Below are 19,223 nucleotides of genomic sequence, written 5' to 3' on the forward strand. Positions count from 1 at the left end.
TTGGTCACAGTGGCTGGAAAATGACACAGCGAAGGGCCACACCTGACTCCTCTACATCCCTTGAACGAATTACAAAGGGCGGGTCCCCCCTGGAGCTCTTTGTCAGGCTGGTCATCGCTCCCCGGTGATGCTCAAGAATTGGATAATTTTCCCCCTAAACAATAAAGAGGCGGTAAAAAGAGATGAATTCCCACATCTTGCTTTTGCATCTGGTTTCCCCACTTCGGCCCAGCCAGCGGGCACGCGGGGGGCCATGGCCCGGGGCACCGCCGCCCCACTGCCGGCTTCCTCCTCCTCCTCCTCCTCCTCCTCCTCCTGCCGCGGGAAACGAAACCGAAAGGCCAAGGCTGTGCTGCGGCTCGGACAGCACCGGCATTTGCCCGCACAGCCGCCGCCCCGCACCTGGCTGAGCGGAGGGCGGTGAGGCGGCCCGAGCCCTCAGCGCCCCGCCCCGCCCCGGGGCCTAGTCAGGGCCCGGAGCCGCCCGCGCTGTCCCGGCCCCCCCCGCCCAGCCGCAGGTGCCTTGGCCCCGGGGCGGTGCTGCCGCTGCCCGCCCGCGTCGTGTCGGCCGGGAGAAGCACCTGGGTGGTTCCTGCGAGTCTCCCCTGCCCGCTGCCAGGTACGTGAGGCCGGTCCGGCCCGGTGAGGGCGCGGGGGCCCCGGTTTGTCCGTCCCCGGGGGCCCGCTGCGCCCCGGCTCCTTCTCCGCGGGGCGGCTGAGGGGAGGTGGAAGCAGCGGCGGTTCCCGGGCTGGGGGGAGACTCGCCGCCGGGAGCGGCCCAGGCCGGGAGCTGCTGGCGGGGCCCAGGCGGGACCCCCGGGGGCTCTTCCCCGTGTGTGTGTGGAGCTGTACAGGTGCATTTCTCTGCTTCGCGTCCTGACAGCCTGGGGTGCTGCCTTCGGGTGAAAAACGCTCTGACGGTGAAGCGACCAACTGGGTGCACTGGGAATACCCCCCCCCCGCCCCATTTTGCTCCATCCTGTGCCCAGCTCACCCCAGCAAGGCTGGCTGTCGGTGTGGCCTTTCTGCCGGGAGCTTTAATTTTTACTGTTTACCACAATAATACGATTCAAATGTCATAACTAGAGACGGGTTTATGCGGTCACAGGTATGAGGCTGTTATTTTACACCGGTGCTTACACCTCAGTCTGAGAACTGAGTCTTGTGGCCCTTTGTGCAAGGATAGGGCTCAACTGAGTACAATTCCGTATGTTAAGAACATAGGAAACAGTTTTCTGCGTTTGGTGGTAGGTAGGTGAATTTGTGCTCTGACTCCATGAGAGAACTTAACAGGACGAAAAGTTTCTGTGAGTCCTATTGCAGAATTGGAGCTCGCATCAATACAAAACCCCACGAGAAACACAGAAAAGGGGGTAGAGATTACAGTAAACGTGTGATGGACATTCAACACTGTAAATATAAGCTGTAAAATATCACTTAAAAAACATCTCTAGCTATGTATTGATATGTTGTGCTTTTAGGGTTTTCTTTTGTCCTCTTTGTTACCAGTCTTTTGAAAATTAATTCCTCGTCACCTCCATTATAATACATATTTATATATATTTGTTCACTTTTCAGCACTCTTCCTATATATTTATATATATATGTTCAGTTTTTGGCACGCTTCCTATATATTTATATATATTTGTTTGTTTTTCAGCACGCTTCCTACGTGTGTAGCATCACATTTTTGGTGCAAGGTTAACATGTGTCAGTGTGCATGTGCACGAGGGGCTGAATTCATGTTGTGTGTGAAACTTTCATTCCCACCTTCCCAGATGTCTGAGCGATGGTAACCTCGTTATTTTTGTAGTGAGTTTTCCAGGCAGAAGGTGGCACGAGGTTTTTAGTTAAGGCCGATAAACTCCTGGGGGGCCAGTGGTAGGCTGGGAGTCGGGACTGGAACCGGTTCCTCTTGTTTGCTGCCATTAAGCATTCCTGCAATTCCTCCCATCCAGCCCCCTTCCAAACGCACCCTGGTAGGAGTCCACCAAAGGCTGAAACCTTTCAGGGCAGACAAAAGAGGCCAAGCCTCTCTTCCCACACTTGCACAGCAGGTTAAGCAGCTCCCCTGAAATCCCTTCCCGCTTAGATGCCTTTTCCCTTCCCACCAGCGTCACAGCGCACAGCCAGGAGTTTCCTGTCCTTGATGCTGTCTTGATGACCTTGCTGGGGTTTTGGCTTTTTTTTTTTTTTTTTAAACACAGATGAGCTGTGACCTGTTACTCAGTCTCTGAGCTGAATGATCGCTCAACTTCTTTTCCTTTGGTCTTTTACTTCGGCAAGTCCAACCTAGGTGGCTGGATGCAGGAGTAAAGCTCGTCATGGAGCAGTAGTCGGGGCCGTTGAAGGTAGGACCCTTGTTTCTGACACCAAAACCTCTTCCAAGGTGGAGTGAGCTCTCCTTTTGGGAAGCATTTTGACATCTAAGTGTGATTTTTGCCGCTGACGTGTTACAGGCCTTTGGTATGCTGCCTAAAATAGCCTCAAATCAAGCAGTTTGCTGAGAGGTCTCTGAAGAGATTTAAGTCAGGCAGTGGTCTTTCTGTAACCAAAGAATTATTTTTTAAAGCTGCTTTTGCACGATGTCCCCCATTCCAGTGTCTTCAGACAAAAATACGCCGTAATGCTAGGTGGAACTTACTTTAATAAGTGAAACGAAACTGAGTTCCCAGTGTGGTTTTCTTCATTGTTAGAGCAGGAATTCAAAAAGTAAATAAACATGGGGAGATGTAAACTGTATTTTTAAAGTTCTGGGTTGAATAAATGTTTACTAATAGTACCGCTGGGGAAATGTGTAAACAGTATTTTTTTGTACTCCCCTATGAACTCTTAAGCTTTTCTTTATGAATAGAGTCATGAACTCATCGTGTGACTGAACTGAGTGAGGATTCTACATGCCTATGTAGGTATGGGTTTTTATCAGTTTTAAATTCAACAGGTTTTTTTTCAGACAACTTGTTCAGAGTCAAAACAGTCCTTGGTGTAAAGGGCTTGTGCATAGTATAGTTGTGTTTATGCTGTGCTGACTGGATTGGTTTAATTTTGAAATTCAGACACAACAGAACAGTTATTGTTTAATAGGCATTGTGTTATTGAAACTATAACTCCCATTTTATTTAAAATTGATTTTTTTTTTTTTTTAAATGAGACTTAACAGAACATTGTAACTCTAGGGTAAGGATTGTCACCCTGCAGACTATATAAAGCACAGTCTGAGATCTTGCTGTGGCTAGGGATGTAGGATGCAGCTCTGAGAGGTGGAGATGAGGGAATCCAGGCAGGCTGCGGCTCAGGAATGGGTCGAGCAGCCGGGGCCACCTGGGGATGACTCCCCAACGTTACTTCGAGTAGCTCTTGCTGCTCACCACATCCACAGCTGCAGAAAAGAAGCAGCTACTTCATGTTCAGGAATGAAGAGGTGTGGTTAGGATTTATGTTATATATATAAAAAAGAAAAAGCACATAATTTGTCGTAAAGACCAGCCTATGTGGACACTATTAAAATTTTAACAGCAAAATAAAATAAATACAGAGGAAAAAAATTTGGAAAATATAAAATCATGCTGGTTTTAACTGATATTTTTTCCCAAAAAAACTCTTTAGAATATGTGGGTGAAAGTACTGATGAAGGGAGAGTTTGAGTCAGCAGTATCTAAGACTGAAAAGGAATGAAAGTGCAGAGTAATTGTAAAAGTATTGCCAAAAGACCTTTATTTTAGCAACACTGCTGGATATTACTATAATAAGGTACAAATTCTGTTGTATGTATACACTGTTCAAGCCTGGCAGCTTAAAAATTGACAACCTGGTGCCTTTTCAAGGAGACAGTTACCAAAAAAGCTTTCTTTGCATCAAATGAGAGACTGGCAGTTAGTATTACCAGTATACTAAAGAGTGCTGTAGTTGAACCATCAAATTTTCCCTGACCCTAACTAAAATAAGCTCTTTTGTTATAAAATATAAGGCATTTTTTAAAGAGAACTAAATATAATCATTGACTTACAATATCTGGTGTTAGAAACAAGAGAACATTTGAGGGAAGAAAAAATAAAGAAGAAATGATTTATTCTCTGCTTCTATTGGATGTCTTACTTTGGTCATACTTACCGAATCTTTCATTATTACTGAATTCACTTTATATGATATTGATGCAATCCATATTCTTTGAGAGTTTTTCTCCCCCTCCTGCTCACTCTTGTCTTTTGGAGGCATAATCTTTGATCTATGATGACAATAATTTTCACAGCATATGCAGACAGCGACTGCAGACAGGGAATAAGTAGCATGAGCTGATGAACATGTAAGAAATATTCCTCTAATCATGCAAATATGCGATGCAATGGGTCAAGCCATGCATTTGTAAGGAATTTTGAATCTGGTGAGCCCTGCCATTTACTATACCTGGGGCCGCAGGTGTGTCTGAGAATCAAGGACTATGTGTCCAGTGCCAGGCACTCAGCATGGATTCCAGCAGTTATTTGGGGTTTTCTGTAGACTGGTGGCTCTACTCAATTTTCTTTTGTTCTCAAGCCAATTCTTTATGTCAGGCTACTCTCCATATTCTTAGTTCTTTGAAGAGCAAAGCATCTCTCTCTCTCTCTCATTTTGGGGAAAACCAAAGATATATAGGTATTCCTTTAAGCTATTTTTGCATGCTTTTAAACTATTCCAGAAATAAGGATTATGTTTCTGTTTTCACCATTCAGGAAGCATGGCAGATCTGTCAGTCAAGGGGAGCAAGCTGGGAACTGCTCTCTTCATATTCCTTACACGTTGTCTCCGCAAACTCCTAGGTAGTCTTCAAATCTTTAGAGTTTTGTTTAATGACTTGCAAAGTGTCTCATTGGAAATCGTTGGCAGAGGCGAAAATGGATTCCAGATCATCTCCTCTTACCTTCACGCAAGCCTTGCCTCTGTGACTACATCCACTACATTTACTTAACAAGAGGGAAAGACAATCATCTTTTCATTAGAAATGAACGGTGGTTCTTCAGATCACATTCTCCTGTGCAGAAGCTGAAGAAAGAATTACGTGGAAAGAAAAAATACTGTTCTGTGCCTGTAATTAAAAATAAGTCTTTGTGCGTATGCATAGAGACCTAAAATCACATTGTTGAGGCAAACTCATCTCTGGTGTTCCGGAAGGTTTCCGTTTTAGGCTTAGAAAGTGCATTGATATTCTTGTAACAAACTCTATGGCTTTGTATCCACATATAAACTTTTAATTTTAAAAAACATGGGAATTCTATTGTAGGATCATATTGACACCAGTGTAGGTCGTGATCAAGTCTGAACCTCAAGATTAGCTGTACGGACTTCTGAGTCTTGATGTGATGGAATAACTGATAGCAATTGTAGGTTGCTCTTTCTCAGGCCAAGCAATGTAAGAGGATGTAACCGCTGATGTGCTGATAGGAAAAAAAAAAATGGTGTGACAGAACAATCTTGGGTTTCATTTCAAGCTACATTAGTGAGCACAGATTTTCTGCTTATTATCCCCAGTTGGGACTCATTCAACTTCTTTCCTATCTCATCTCTTCTCTTTATCTTGTTCAAATCCCATTTCTTTCACGTAGCCTTCTCAGTAACCCTTCTGAACTCCCATCTTACTCGCATGCTTTCGAGGTTGGAAAATTTCAACCCACAAATAAAGTTGTGAAGAACTGAAAATAGGGTCTCGGGCTTGGAAGTTTCAGGTGATACCAACGAGGCTGTGATACCAGTCCTGTCCATAGTAAAGAAAATGCCCAACAGTGTAACTTCATTGCCGTTCAGTGATGTCTGCCTTAAGGGCTTTTTTGTTGATTTGTTCATTCTGAAGGTATCTTTTATACTTTTTTACATCAATTATTCTAGCAATATTTCTTTTCACTGTAATTTCTTAGCAAAGACTATAGCTGTCACTGTGTGCTCTGCAGTGCTTGTATTTCATTAAGTTTTTCTAACTTTGAAATTAAGCCTGCTGAAGACTTTGAGCTTCCTGTTCTATACAGCTCACACAACCATCAGGGAATACACTATCTTTGGTGTGATGCTGCAGGAATGTCAGAACTTAAGAACATTCAGCAGGAATCAGCTGTTGTGTGACATACAGTGGCGTTCTCTGACATAGCGACATACGGTGACAGCATAGCACAATGAAGATAACATGTAACGAGTCACAACATATACCAAGTTTCTGCAGATAGACATTTTAAAACAAAACAAAACAAATTAAACCTTAAACTGCTTACAGAATTCTCGGGCATTTGTGTGCCCTTGTGGTAGCCCTCAGTGGGGATTTTGCTGGCCAGCCCAGACTCACAAGTGACAGGCGTGGCAAACTTGGGCAAGGTGTGAAGAGGGATGCACAGGAAAAAGTTACAAGGTTGTATGCGGAAATAAGTCTTTCCCCCCACCTCCCAGTACCAATGAAGAATCTCTGTAAATATCCACATCTTCTTAATACACTCCTGCTATCATATAATCTACACTATTCCTGTTTTGTCTGATGATGTTCTCTTAAACCTGTGTTGCTTTATGCACACACATATGCATGTCTACTAAAAATTTTCCACTGAGATACCTACCAGCTAAAAAGCTATAGAGCCATGTCTGAACTTTAAAGAAAACCTATTCCTTGTCATTTATTAGCCCACTGAATACGAGGTCTGTAAGCACACAATAATGTGCACGCTCAGAAACCAGCGTACCGCATGCAACATTCTGCAATACTTCATGGTATCTTTTATCACATAACTAAGAAGAACTAGAGAAGATTCAGAACATAAAGGTAGTGAGTCCATTCTTATTTTTAAGAAGACGTTGAATTATTACGGAAGAATGCATAAATAACCTGTCATACAAGATATTGGAAAGACCAAGGTGTTTCTGTTCACAGGCTTTCCACATCCATCTTTACTATTATCATTCAGTATTTTAATCTACCATGTGTGGCAAAAAAAGTGCAAAAATGATTTTGTTTGCTATATGTATAATCTTTCATGTGTTTACACGTGCTAAATATGTAAATGAATTGAAACAGTGAAAAAAGTTAAGAGTTTTATAGGCTTTTTTTCTCTAAATCTCACTCTCCTTTCTCTTCTTGTGAAGCTGTCCCAAACTTGAGAAGCCACTCGCTTGAAGCTTGAGTTTGAGGCTGAAATTCAGAAGTTTGGCATGTTCCCTACAGAGCTGGCTTTGAACAAAGGCTACGCACTAAGGGCTGACCTCTGTAGCCTCAGAGAACACTGGTGCTCCTAGCAGCATTTTGATCTAGCTTCGATATGTGGTAGCACAGAAACCGTGGTAGCTTTAACTTTCAATCTCAGTTTGTTATAACTGAGCTCTTTTGCATGAATGTAGGGCTTAATTGTCACTTACTGTATGAAATGGGAATGAAAAGGTCACTTGTCTGAAAAATACTCGATTGGTTGAGGTTTATGGGGTTTGCCTCTTGGGTTTTAGAAGTTGAGAACTGGCAGCTTCAACCTGCTTGTTGAATGTTAGCTGGTGGGATGCTAGGGAGTCCCCTGCTGAACCTGGGTGCTGCGGGGGTGAGGGGTGACTTGCCCTAGAAGTTCGATAACTCTCAAATTCCTCAGAAGGAGAGTTTTTATTATAAGCAGTGATCCTATGCTTGGGAGGAAAATACCTGACAACATAGGAGTGGAACCCTATTCCAACTCGGTTGAGATCAGTGCGAGTTACAAGTTCAGTGTGCGTTACAGTGGTGATTTCCTCGGGCACAGAATCTCACTCTGTATGCATGGATGCCGTCAAACCTGGAGGCAAGTTTTCCTGTTAAACTCTGAGGCCAGAAATAACCAGTGCCTGAAGGCTTAGTTGCATCTTCCCGCTCCGATATGTCCGCTGGGTCTTGTTTATTTAGCAGTGGTTTTTTGATCTTACCTAATGGTAGGAAGATTCTTCCGCGACAGTGTTCAGGTAGCAGAGCAAGTTGTGGTTATGTTTGCAGCTTTGTTTGTCCCCGCATCTGGACTTACTCTACAGACTGTTTTGCTGGACAGAAAGATTAAGCAGACTTGACAAACTCACGGTTGTAACCTTATCTTTGCAGTCAGAAGCCTACAAGTCAGAATAAAAGATACATTATTAAGACTTGCAAAGGAAAATACTGCAGGAAAAATGAAACAAAAATTGTTTGTGCTTGATTCAACAACTGTCTTTGCAAGTAGAGCTTGTAGTACTGCATATTGGTGTTACACAAATGCACATGATGTTATAGGTCTCTTTTGTATGAGTGTTTAGTTCTGGGTGTGGTGGCCTCACTGATTGTTCACTGTGACCTGGTGACATCCCATGTATAAATATGTAATGATTTGCTGCAGTTAAAATAGAAAGAACGACACTGATACGAACCTGAAAGCTAGTAATTAATTGTAATTAGCTTCACATACTGCATTTCTTATTTCCTCTGACAACCTGGTAACTTTTCTCATCCCTTATTGTTTTATTGCTTAAGAAGTTTCTCTCCCTTCTGCAAAAGACCCGCGCAAAGAAACTGGTTGTTGCCGAAAAGTCCCTGAAGACATCCAAGCATAGAATGATACCAACTAGAAATCATTAAACATACAAACTAAAAGAAAGAAATTGTAAACTGGGGAAAAATCTTATCCTTAATTTTTCGTTACCTTTGCTCTTAATTGTACCAACAGTAGGTAAAAGTTTTTGGATAGAAATGTCATTTTAATTAAAAGATGCCTTTGGTTAAAATAGCTTCTTGTTTCAGCCATAGATGATGTAGGACCCAATTATTATAAATTATATTATTAGAAATTCACCTTTCAGTTTCTTTTTTATTTCCTCTCTCTTCTCTCTTTCCCAGCAGACGGAAAGTGTGAATGAATTGACTCTAGACCCAAATGATCTTTCTCTGCCCTTGGGATAACTTACGGAGGATTTTAAAGTCAGATGGGGAGAAAAATTTACGCTAATGTTTAAGAAGCCTCATGAAAGCCTACAGAAGCCTGACTAAAGCTATGAAAAAAGAAAGAGGGGAATCATTAGAAGTCATATACCAAAGACTGGATGAAAAAGCAATAGTACTTTACTCCTGAATGTCACTTTTCAACTGAAGCTCATAAAGAGCTCTGCTGCGATACCATCCCTGACACTGAATAGTACGCTGCTCCTTGAGGAGTTCCGTTTATTTTCACCCAGTATCTACCAGGTGGGCACAAGTTGAAGGTTTTGGTTCTAGCAGCTGTAGTCAGCGGGGAGTGGAACCAAATTTCATTGTCATCCTGGTACCTGTGAAAGTACTTTGAAGCAAAATAAATCTCAACATGAGCCAAGAGTGGCAAGATCCGATTAGGTGAAGAGTGGCAGAACTGCCTCTTGATTAATCAAGCAGCTAACGCTTCTTCGAGGCATTGATTCATGAAAACCTTGAACACATAATTCATTTTAGCTGGACTTCTGTTGAGTGTATATGTGAGCTGGTGCATAATAGCTGTCCCGAATGATTTCCTCAAGCTGGACCTAATAAGGCTGTATATCCATTTTACGTGGAGATATGGCAAGTGGCTTACAGGTGTGTGTTCTTAATTTATAAATAAAAGTGAAAAAAAGGAAAATAATCCATGTGTGAAAGAAGGCAGAGTATGCTATCAAATGCTTTGTTGCATTGATGGGATTCTCAAATTTTATGCTTGAGTGTTCCTGAAAGCTAATCTGGTAAGCAGTGTGCAAGGCTGATTTTTGTTTTGTTTTGGGTTTTGTTGTTTGGGTTTTTTTGTGTGTGGGTGCTGTATAATTTTAATGGACCCTCTGAGAGAATGGAAGGCTTCTTCATCCTGGCCTTGAATTCTATACAGGGTTTGCCATCTAAGCTGCTTCTTAAAAAAAAAAAAAAAAAAAAGCTGGCTTAGTAATACTCATTCTGTCTGTTTTATATGTCATTTATTGATTATGGCCAACAGCTAAGCCAAACACAGCACATAGATTAATCATTCTAAAGAAATAATATTTTTCTTGCCAACCATGTTGGTAAAGCAAGTGTGTAAAGTGTTTCTGGTGAGGTAAGCTGTGTGTCCACATTCTTGGAAAGAGTATAAATGTTCAAGAAAAACTAGGGATTTATTGAAAAGGTTTAATTTTGAATTATGGCAGTGAGAGGTGAAGACCTGATAACCTTTTTTACTTCTGATCATTGCATTAATGAGTAATTTGTGTGTTCTTCTCCTCAGTAAGTGGCCTTGGTATTTTCCACAGCTGACTTACAGTATCCTTGTCCTTGTTTTTTTCTCATGCTCTGTGCTTCAATGTTTACATACTGCTTATTAAATATTTATTAAACACATCAAAGGGAATGTTGTTGAAAGACGCATAATATGGTAAATTGCTGGGTGCACAAACTTCCCTTTCAGGTCACCTGAAGGGCTTGAGTGCCTGAAAACCTACCAGTTGTTTTTTAACCCTGCTGCATTTTTGGATTTAATAAAAACCAGTATGTTTCCCTCTCTGCTTTGCTTAAATTCAGACTTCTGCCTCGCTTCTGTTGTAGTAGTACTGTAGCCTGTAATAACACTATAGAGTGTAGCAACAGTAAAGACTTCTTCAATGTGTAAGTAATATAAAATTTCTGTATGTTTTCCTTTTATGGGATGTGCTGACAGAGAAGAATAATGAATGAGCAATGTGGTCTTGTTAGAGGTTAGCATAGATTTAAGTAAGTGCGTGTACAACTGATGCACTTGTATCTTTGGATTTGTGTAGCAGTTGGCGTGTGTATGTTTGAAAGTTTAAAAAGATCCAGGTACCAGTGTTGTTAAGTACCTCCGAAGAGCTTCTAGTTGTGTTTCATGGAGATTAATAGGCTAATATGCATCATCCCTGCAATATGTTACCAGTGTTAGATTTCTTACGTGGGAAATAGGATTTATTATTTTCCAGATGTTAGAAATTTTGATTCTTTCCTAAGATGATAATCTGTGCCTGTTTGGGGGCGCAGTTAAAGAGAGAAAGGTAATAAACCAGCTGCAATGACAGAAAGTAATTTTATGTTACAGTAGGGGATTAACAAGATTTCTTTTGAAGTTGGCTTTTGTTAAGGTCTGGTCACAGAATCCCGTTCCTAATGATAAGTTGTCATTTCACCTACCATGCTACTGCTATCGCTTCATTTCTTCTTCTACAATCTTTTACCTGAGAACTGCTCTGTAACATGCATGAATGTAGACAAATACCTTTGCATAAGGTGATGAAGTCTTCAGGGTAGAAGCCTTTATAATGGGGCAGTGGTTCCACAGTCAGTATGACCAGATATACATGGAAGCACATCAGCCAGCAATAAAAATTTGATCCACATCCAGATGCCAAATCCCATTTCTGTCAATTTAGTCCAAGTACATCAAGGCAGCAAAAATGTGTAAATCCTTGTTTATGTCAGCTTTGGGAGGACAAGAGATACTTGATGCCACATAAATCTTTCCAATAAAAAAATTAACCTATGAAAATTGTTTGAACAAATTTGGATTCATACAGTTAATTTATGCCATGTCATCTCTTTCTTTCATGTGACTTCAGTTTTTTCTGATCCAGTACAGGGAACGTGAAAGTCACGCTTGATGTATCATTGCACCACGGCACGGGATGCTTCTCATGCAGATTTTAGCTAGTCTTTTTGGAGCTAGTCTTCTGTGTGCCATACCAGGTAAGAGAATTACACCTCTAAAAGACACGGGGATAGCAAACACAGGGGAGGAAGCCTTTTACTGTATCTCAAACTTTTAAGTCTAACTTCAGGGTTGTTTTGGTTTTTTTTCCAGCCTTTACAGTTTAGTATGGAAAGAGCTGCCTTTTCCTCCCTTTACTCCTTGATTTCTTTTTCTTCTTCTAGTTCCCGTTACTCCATACTCTTGCCTGGCAAATTTATTATTTTATTCTGCAGTTTTGCACATACAAGAATTCTTTGTGCTCTTCCACAAACATTACCTATCACAAAATTTTGCTGACAAAAGCCATCAAAATATAGTGTGTATGAGTTGCTACTGAGTTTTAGTTTTGGTGGCAAGATGAGCAAGAAACATTTTAACATAGTCTTTACAATTCTAACATCAAGAAAGCAGTTGAAGCTCTTGAAATGTAAAATTGTTTTTCAATGTTTGTTCAGTTGTAATTCCAAAGCATCTATAGAAATCTAGCAAGGGATGTGATTTTAAAAATTAAGATTCTGAGGATGGGGTGTGCTGATGTGAATAGAGGGGAAATTTGAGGTGGACTGAATATGGAAGTGTCCTGTTTTCGGCTGGAGTAGAGTTAATTTTCTTCCCAGTAGCCGTACAGTGCTGGGTTTTGGATTTAGTGTGAGAATAATGTTGCTGACACACTGATGTTTTAGTTGTTGTTTAGTGTTTATCCCGAGTTAAGGACTTCTCACTTGCCCGTGCGCTGCCAGCAGGCGGGTGCACAAGAAGCTGGGAGGGAGCACGGCCAGGAGAGCTGGCCCCAACTAGCCAAAGGGCTACTCCAGACCATAGAACATCCTGCTCAGTACAGAAACGGGGGGGAGTTGGCCGGGAGGGGCCGATCGCTGCTCGGGCATCGGTCAGCGGGTGGGGAGCAGCTGCACTGGGCATCACTCGTCTTCTTCCTGCGGTTTATTTTTTTTTGTTATATTCCTTTTCATTACTACTATTATTACATTTGATTTTAGTTATTAAACTGTTCTTATCTCAACCTGTGATTTTTACTTTTGTTTTGATTCTTCTCCCCATCCCACTGGGAGGGGGGAGGAGTGAGCAAGCAGCTGCGTGGTGCTTACTTGCTGGCTGGGGATAAACCACAACAGGAGGGAAGTTGGGTTCGAGGTTAGATTTGAAGTGGTGGTTGTTGCTGCTCGATTATATTGCTGGTATCAAACCCATGAACCATTTTGGGCCCTCCTGAGCCCCTTGGCACAAGCAGATCAATGACTGAGTTCTCATCTGAAACACTTACTAGACTGCTTTGGCAGCTTCAGGGACGTGGTGTGTTGAAATCTTGTAGTAAAACACTACCAGGCTTGCACAGTATGTTATGATAACTTACAAATTGGCCAGACAGAAAATGTTTAATCTTAATACTTGTGAATTAATGGAGAAATAATTGTTTCGGGCAAACTAACAACTATCTGGGTCTTCAGTGCACCGATTCAGAAATAATCCAGTGCAGATGGAGAAACAGTGGAATGATAGGTACTGTTACCATCGTTTAACTTGATGTTGAATTGGGGTTTATAATTAAACATGGGCTATGTGTATAAAATGGCTCCTGGAACTCTCCTCCTGTACTATTTCATTTGGTGCACTCGGAGGTGGGAGGAGTGGTGGTAAACCTGGGTATTGCTACATCTTGACAAGAGCTGGAGACGTTGGCCTGTGTTGCATAAATATAGGAAGAATATTAATTTATTGTAAAAGCCCTAATTTATTCCAGCCGGAGGAATCCCCAGTGAATAATTATGCAATTAAAAAACCCCTTTTTATCATAACGCACCAACCCTTTGTCCAGTAACTTGTCAGATTAATTTAATTAAAAAACACGGTCTTAAAAATATACTTGTCTGCAACTGAAAGTGTGTAATCCCTTGAGACGGAAGCGCTAGTTAAACATGAGTTCAGCTCAACATAATTCTGCCACATTAGTGTGTATTACGGTATATTAATTTAGAGAGCAAGTTCCATAGATGACTGATCATTAATGTTTATTATGATTACATTATAGTAATCTTTGTTTAGTCAATAAACATTTACACTGAATCAAAAAATGGTGGTTTAGTGTGTAATATTGCAGCCACTTATCCATGTTCAGATAATTTTGTCCTAATGATACAGCAAGCATACATGGCTTTCTGTTAATTGGTTATACATTAGGCACTTTTTTTCTTCCATGCGGTTGCACTGTGCCAGATGAACGAGTGGATGTGATAAGAAAATAGCTGCGCTGTTTCAGACAACAAAAGAGTATTTCCAAAACCTCTTTGCTAGTAATGGGTAGAAATAATCCCTTTACTTCAGTGCTTTCAGAACTGGGAATGACTGATACATGCAGATATTTATATGCAGTAGGGAAACAAGTTTTATTTCACTCTGACATGCTTAATTCTCACCTATAAATAGATTTTTGACTCCTTCCAGCAGAGAAGGGATGGCAGGGCAGGGGGAAGAGACCAGGCTTACAGATTTCATGGACAATGAAATGGCAATGCATCACTGGTTTCCCAGTAGAGGAGGAAAACTAGTGATGGGCAGTCTACTAGAACTTGTAGGTTCCAAGTATAACCTGCTCGGTGTTTACCTGCCTGCTGCAGTCCTGCATCAGAGGTGATCCCAAGCGTTAACAGAGGTGGGCAAGCTGCAGTATACTTTGAGGTTGGACACTCTATATAACTGTGGGAAAATGTTTTATTAGGTGAGTGAGGGCTCGTGGCAGCCTGCGGTCCAGAGACAGCTCTTGGAGGAAAGGCAGGAGTGGACAGAGTGGGGTTTATGCATCCATGGGGGTGGTTCATGGCCCAGGATGTCCCAAACCACAACACAGCCCCCGTGGCAGGAGGGGTGTGATTGTGCTGCCCTAGGCAGTAACCCTGTACTTTTGTATCTTTTTCCCACTCCAGCATCTGTACTATTTTAGATAATGATCTAAATTTTCTTATATACAAATACATGTGTATGTGTAAAAAAAGCCACCCTAATGAATACATTGTTCTCCCTCAAGGTTCTCTCAGAGAGGAGACATAATTCTGTCCAACAAAAACTCAACTTCTCACTTCAGGAGTGTGCTACACAGTGTTTACCATCCACCCTGCTGAGAATTCACTTTCTTGCACAGTGTAGCAAATGGTGCTTTATCTATTTTATATACAGTGGATGTTTGCTTTAAATGAATGCAGTACTGGTTAAAAATTACCTAGTTGATGGCATTGGAAACTGAAGTCTGATTTATCTTCAGAACAAGTACAATAGAGCAGGCAGGGACCTCCTCCCCTCCCTTCACCATTAATAAATTTTTGTTCTAAACAAGGTTCGAACCAACAGGTTTTAAGAGGATGCTTCAAAATTACATTTATCTTCTTCTTTGATAAAAGTGCTTACTCTTTCTGGTCTTTCCTATCTTTGCTGCTATACATCCATGTGGTGAACAGAGTTTGCTTTGTATTCACACTGGTAGCTCAGTGATGGAAGTTGTTTGCGTACCAGGTTATTGAGCCATCAAGCTTCAACAAACACTGTATCAGAAATGAAAACTGTTGCTTAGAAAATTGCAGCTTTAGTTGCCAGGATAATTGTAACTACTAAGGGAATACAAACACTCATTCAAATTTACTCATTCAGTCACGTTTCATCATTAACAGTTTAAGCAGAAAAAGCGTAGTGGGATGACTTCTTAAGCCTTAATAATTTAGGAAGTTGTACAAATAAAAGAAGATCTGCCTGCAAGTTTCAGACAGAATTCTGTTCTAACAAATATCAGAGTAGCAGTAGGAAATGTAGTGGACTAAAGAAAGACCTTTTTTGCAGTTACGGACTTTCCGTTCCCTTTGTTCCTGGAGGGTCTGCAACCTCGGAGGTTCATTTATTCATATGCAGCCTGAGAGCTTGAAATTTAATTGTGCTGAGAGTGGGAGAGATGAGAAGAGAGAGAACTTCAGGCAGGAGAACTTGGACATCAGCAAAGCAGAAGGCTCGGTTAACCAGCAGATTTGGTGGTGGTTGCAGGTGAAAAGTTATGCACAGAGAGCTAAGACAGGGTAAAGGAACTAGGGAGAAGATGGAAAACAAGAGAATTGTGGTGGAAACGAAAACAAAGAGATGAACAAAGGGGAGGGCCAGACAGAAAGAAGGGGAAAGGAAGCACTTGGTGGATGGGAAGACAGGAAAACAAAGAGAGAGGAGTTAAATTAAAGGAGGAGTACAGAGCCGCTTGAATGGCACAAAGAAGTGTGACTAAAAACACAGTCATGGAGGGAACTGCAAATAGCGGGTCCCCAACTCCCCCTCCTTCTTCACACTGCTAGCGAGGAGCAGGTTTACCAGTGAGTTGGTGTGTGGCTGAACAGAAAAGAGGATTATCCCATCCCATCTTGAAGTGGGAGTGTTAAAAGAGTGAAAGCACAAAAAGCCACGGGTGAGTTGCCAGCAAAAACTGGCATCAAAACCAGACTCCCTAGACCTAAGAGCAGTAACGCCTGGGCGTAGGGAACTAGGGTTTGGGGTGCAGGCTCTGTAGGGGAGTCGTGTGCTGTGGGGGGGAGGCCCACAGAGCGGCCAAATACCCATCGCACGCTATCCATGAGAATGGCTCTGCCAGGGTGAGACACCAGCCAGGATTTCTGCATGGCACCGGGCGGCTCTTCCGTGGAGAGTTATTTTTTCATGGCTCAGATTTCCAGGGCAGATGTGCTCTGAGGAGCAAAGCCACATTTCCCTGGGGCTTCAAAATACCAAAGAAACAAAGCAATTCAGCTGTTTGAGGGGTTGGGTAATTAAAGAATAATGCTGTAGTATTTATGCAGGAGTAAATACTGAAAAAAAACCAAAACCAAAAACAAAAAAAACCCAAAAAACAGCTGCATGAACTTGGGCTTCTTTCCAAGTTTAGGACAATCTATACCATCACCAAGTAAATGCTGTTCTCCTGTTTTCCGAGCGCTGAATGGATGAGCCTAGTAGAAAATTGCTTTCAGAGAAATCAGTGCTGTTTGATCAGTGTGTAACTTGGTATGATAGAGCACAGAGACTCGTGACAGGAAGACTGTCTTCCTTTCTTTCTGATTTTCAAGGCTGTGTCTCAATCCATTGCAGGAATTAGCCTTTGTGTGTGCTCCTTCTCTGGTCATTATATGAAAAGCAGCTCAAAATCTCCCAAACTAATGTGATATAGAAAGGATAAAGTCTTTGGATTCTTTTTGAGGCCATATGCATTTAATTTTAATTTTTACTTTTCCATTTTAACATAATATATTCATCTCAGCCTTAAAACCAGTTAAGTTCTTAAGTTATTTCTGGGACAGAGTACTGATGCTACAGCACGGTGTTATTTTGTATGGAGATGGGTGGTTTGGACCATTATAAATTCTCTACTGTTTTTGTTAATTCTGAAAGAACAGAGGTGTCAACTCAACATGTAAGAACCCAAACCATGTTAATATTAATGCACAAGGCAAATGCTGAACATTTGCAGGAATATGTCATGCTAAAATTTAAAGCAAAATATTAGAAATGTTTGTGTCTTAAGTGATATGGAAATCAATTTACATAGATGCAATTAAGTATAGCGATTATGCTTTTAAAGTTGATTCAAATATCCCTACATAGTTGAATAACCTTTTGTAAACTTGCATTGAACTTTTCAAAATAATAATTGTCTAATTGTAAATAATAATTTACCAATCTGTGTATCATCGTCCTTCAAATTCTTTTTTTTTTTTTTTCAGTTTGCTGAATTACTTTTTCCTTTGAAAATGAACTTTTCGTGGAAAGTTTGGTTAAAAATGTTTTGAAGTTGCAGAGGAATGTGGCCAGTTCTAGGGATTTGTGTATTTTTATCTTTGCTGCACCAAAATCAGTGGAACTTACTTCAGTAGTAAAATTAATTTGGGATGAGAGCCCAAATGGAAAATTTAATAAAATCAAGGCTGTTTAAATTTGCCTGAATTTCAGGGTTCAGTAACACTTCTCATCAATATTGACGTATGGAAGTAACACTAGAATATTGACTTTTCGAGGCTTCACGGTGTTTTCATTTTGAAAAGGGTATTTCAGTTCCGTGCAGAACCGGAGGGGCAGCCGCCCAGCTTTGCTCGCTGCTCCAAAGCCTCGCTACACGGCCGGCAGCCTCGCCGAGCTGGGGACTCCAGCCTGTGGGGTGGATCTGTACCGGCCCTCGGCGTGGCAGGAGGAGGCATTGCAGCAAACAGGAGACCCACTTTATTTTAAGAATGGTTTCATCCTTCCGTCTCTTGGCTTGTATTCTTGCCATTTCGGATCTGCTCAGCCTGGTGGCTACAGTCAGGTGTTGACATCACACATCTGCTCATCGCTATCGCATAGGCCAGACTTTAGGACCCTGTATATTGTCCAAAAGATGGAAGCTGCTGTCAGGTACACCAGAGAGCGTGGCTGTAGGGTGTAGGCTCCCTCTTCCTTCATCCCTTGGTGCTGGCAAGCAGAGCTGTACCGCATCTCCTCCCTACAGAATCACAGCATCATCTCAGTTGGAAAAGACCTTGAAGATCCTCCAGTCCAACCATGAACCTCACCCTGACTGTTCCCAACTCCACCAGATCCCTCAGCGCTGGGTCAACCCGACTCTTCAACCCCTCCAGGGATGGGGACTCCACCCTGCCCTGGGCAGCCCATTCCAACGCCCAACAACCCCTTCTGCAAAGAAATACTTCCTAAGAGCCAGTCTGACCCTGCCCTGGCGCAGCTTGAGGCCATTCCTTCTTGTCCTGGCGCTGGTTCCTTGGCTCAAGAGACTCATCCCCCCTCTCTGCACCCTCCTTTCAGGGAGTTGTAGAGGGCCATGAGGTCTCCCCTCAGCCTCCTCTTCTCCAGACTAAACCCCCCCAGTTCCCTCAGGCGCTCCCCATCAGACCTGTGCTCCAGACCCTGCACCAGCTCCGTTGCCCTTCTCTGGACACGCTCGAGTCATTCAATGGCCTTTTTGGAGTGAGGGGCCCAAAACTGAACCCACTCATCGAGGGGCGGCCTCACCAGTGCCGAGCACAGGGGTAAGATCACTGCCTGCAGCCTCGCAGGGTGCAGTGGTAGCGGTGCATTGCCCACAGTCGTGATGCTGGGAAGGCAAAGGAGGCACCAGCTCTCACAGGAAAAGTGCTGGGTTTGTATTTTATTGTCCTAGGGGAAATACAATACCGCACGCATACAGCAGTTTAGGGGAATCTGGGTCCTGCGTGCAAACCTCTGCTATCAGTTGGGTTACACACACAGGGTATAAGCAGTGGCCTGACAGAACGAGAAGCAAGAGAGAACGGAGAGTGAGAGAAGAAAAAAGGTAGCTGGGAAGTGTTAGTTTGGCACTGATAGGTTTAAAAACAAGCCGAAATCAAACCCAGTTTATGCTGCCAAGTAAAACTTCGGAGTTTCTATGGTATGATAATTTGTTGAAACTGTGAAGAAGAAAGGGTTTTCCATATTTTCACCTGTGATGCAGATCTCAACACCACCGTTAAAAAATACTGTTATTTTGAGTGAGTATGTACTCCACACCCT

The 19,223-nt window shown here is 42.2% G+C and overlaps 1 protein-coding gene across 3 annotated transcripts in view; it reads left to right on the forward strand.

Moving 5' to 3' along the window:
- Window positions 1-484: 484 nt before the first annotated feature.
- Window positions 485-19,223, forward strand: part of ARHGAP8 (Rho GTPase activating protein 8) — an 82,406-nt gene continuing 63,667 nt past the window's right edge. For 2 of the 3 annotated variants that reach the window (XM_074825595.1, XM_074825597.1), the window contains exons 1-2: window positions 485-619; window positions 11,548-11,659. The gene's annotated coding sequence lies outside the window, so the exon portion shown is untranslated. Of the gene's footprint in view, window positions 620-2,145; window positions 2,352-11,547; window positions 11,660-19,223 lie in introns of those variants that run through there. The other variant, XM_074825596.1, reaches the window with a different exon arrangement.

This window comes from Strix aluco, chromosome 5, assembly GCF_031877795.1.
Source record: "Strix aluco isolate bStrAlu1 chromosome 5, bStrAlu1.hap1, whole genome shotgun sequence".
Classification (NCBI taxonomy): Eukaryota; Metazoa; Chordata; class Aves; order Strigiformes; family Strigidae; genus Strix; species Strix aluco.